Source organism: Haliotis rubra, unplaced genomic scaffold, assembly GCF_003918875.1.
Source record: "Haliotis rubra isolate DU_JTF1 unplaced genomic scaffold, ASM391887v1 Scf811, whole genome shotgun sequence".
Classification (NCBI taxonomy): Eukaryota; Metazoa; Mollusca; class Gastropoda; order Lepetellida; family Haliotidae; genus Haliotis; species Haliotis rubra.
In genome coordinates this window covers 104,691-107,757 of record NW_025767537.1, presented here as the reverse complement: position 1 = coordinate 107,757, position 3,067 = coordinate 104,691, and positions in this window count along the sequence as shown.

The following is a 3,067-nucleotide window of genomic DNA, read 5'->3' as shown; positions in this document are numbered from 1 at the left end:
GAACCGTTGGACATGTGTCAACCAAGTCAGCGAGCCTGACCACCCGATCCCATTAGTCGCCTCATACGACAAGCATGGGTTACTGAAGATCAATATTCTAACGAGGACCTGCACGGGTAACTACTAATAGAACTACTGCATCTCTTCTTTAAGCTCTGCTGCTAATACTGCTGCTACTTCCATTACAACTACTGATACTAGTTCTACTATTACAAATGACCCATGAAGATCCGGATTAGAATTCGTCTTCAGCAACCCATGCTTGTCGTAAGAGGCAACTAACGGAATCGGGTGGTCAGACTTGGTTGACACATGTCATCGTATCCCAGTTGCGTAGATCGTCCCTATCCCAGACACCGGATTGTCTGGTCCAGCCTTGATTTTGTATTGACCGCCAGCATACAGCTGGAATATTGCTGAGAGCGGTGTTAAACAACAAACAAAAGTTAGTCTATTATTAATAAAACTACTGCTACTTTTGTAGCCACAAGTACATTCTGAACGAATACTACTACTGCTGCTGCTACTACTACTACTAGTAGTAGTAGCAGTAGTAGTAGTAGTGGTGGTGGTAGTCTAGTGGTTAAAGCGTTGGCTCGTCACGCCGAAGACCCGGGTTCGCATCCCCACATGGGTACAATGAGTGAAGCCTATTTCTGGTGTCCCCCGCCGTGATATTGCTGGAATATTGCTAAAAGCGGCGTAAAACCAAACTCAGTCAGTCAGTCCGTCAGTCAGTAGTAGTGGGAAAATGCCAAGACACATATTGTAGAATTATAGGCCCCCTGAGCTGATGACGTCACAAATAATACATTTGACATTCCGATCCGCACAGCATCTACGCACACAACACCATCACTACATGTACCGCGCTATCTTCAACCGCGAACGCTAACACACTACACATGCACGGACGTTTCCACCCCAATTTGAATGTACAATAAGCAGGACTAAGTGGTCAAAGGGCACATAACTCCTTTAACGACCCCGTAAAATCCTCCCGATGAGCTGTGCTGAAACTCCCACGTACGTTCTGGATCCAAGGCTTAGGTCGGCGGAATATAATTGTTATTCACCTACGATGTTTAAGTTTTAAACTCTTCTAACATGTAACAAGATAAATATTTTGTTAAACGTTGCAAAGTTTAGTAGGGAAGCTTTGTTTTTCAAACATTCCCATCTGTCATTATAATGATTATTTTGTATTAATCATGGGCCGTTGGCCTTGATACTGAATAAAGAAACTGCCTTGGAAAATTCTTTAATCATTCCGCTCCCAAAACCAGTAATTGATACAGAGAAATACCGTTGTCTCGAAATTGACGTGTCGAACTTACGGATGTCTCGAAGTAATAGCTGGATCCCTGCGTATTCCATATTCTGTCAACAATTTGCGGTTTTGTCAAACCTCGAATAACTCGAAGTGTTTACGGAAGTCCCTTCAAATTCGACACAAGGGTGCTTGACTGTACAACTTTTTCACCATCATATAGGTCGATTGTTTTCACTTCCAATTTATGCAACAATATTTAAAGGATATGAGCAATCTAACTGAAGAATAAGCATCTTAATCTCAACATGTTAGCATCTGTACCAGTTACAGTTCATAAATGATGTCCATATGAATCATGTACATACGCTCAAGCACTGAGAGTGAGTGAGGGTGTCTTCCCACTTACCCAAATCCTTTGTTTCAGTAGAAGAAATCACTTGGGCGTGATAATCCCCTTTAATCCCTTATTTTGTTCCCTGTGAAAAAGTATCCGGGACCAAATAGGATAAAATATCAACTACTTTTGACTCGATGTTTATCTTTATCTAATTAACTATACTGAATATGTAAAAACCGGGATTATGTATAAACCCTGAAATTTTCAGTGATTATGAATAACGTCTGATTCACTCAGTGGTTATACATAATCACTGAAATGTTCAGGAATTATACATAATCCCTGAAAAATAGAATTTTAGACATAATAATTCCCTGAAATCACTTCTTATGTAGCTTGAAGAATATGTCATCCAAAAAGGCGTGGAATCAGTTTCAGTTAGTATCTAGCTGATGTCAAAGGGTCAGCTAAGCAAGAAGGAAATATGTTTGTTCTGTAATTTTGTAACTGTATTAAAAATTCCTTCTTATTGATCATGAGAGAAATTTGAGATTGACCAATTTGAGGGCAACAATGCATCAATACCCAGCTGACACACCTTCAGACCAGCCAGCACGAGATGGGGCACCATTTACCGTAGCTGTATTGATCCCCAGGAGTTCACTCAATTAAAATTCAATTCGTAGCAAAGGATATGAATATAGTTCACTCAGATCAAATATAATTGTTAGCAAGTGATGTGATTATAAGTTTATTTTGTGAAAATTACAATTCACGGGTGGTCATGAGATTGCTCTGATTGGCCCTGAATGTGGTGGTGTCACAGCCAAAGCAGGGGTAACAAATTCACCCTGCACACTCACTGACCCGTAACTGGTAATCTCTTTTAATCCCCCAGTAAGTTAGGTAAGTGGGAATGAGCCTGAGTGAGTGAGTGAGTTTTACGCAATATTCCAGATATATGGGGGCCACTGAGAGATATTTGCAGTGAAAAGGGTTTGTTGGTGTTAGAAAGGGGCTGAGAAATGATTTGGAGATAGGCTTGACTTTTAAATTGCAGAATAGTGTTATTATAGTTATTGTTATGTGCGAAAGAGACATAGGTCTGTCACACATACCTACAATGTGTGTATAGCAGTATTTGCCGGTCGAAATAAGCGACTTAAAGGATCGGTTGGTCAGGATAGGGATTTCGATGATGCATACCAGTATTTCAGTTGCGTAGATCACTATAATGCGGCGTTAGTCACTGGATTGTCTGGTCCAGAGTAGACTATTTACAGAACTCGGTCATGTAGCTACGGCACTGGGGAGAAGGGCGTTAAAAACATCAATGGCGATGCCTGGACACAAGTGCATACTTCCAAAAAACTGAACCGCTCGTAAAATGTCTTGTTTGAAACCTGATTGGAAGGCAAAATGTCATGCATCTTTTTTATGCAGCGGTGTTTAGGGTA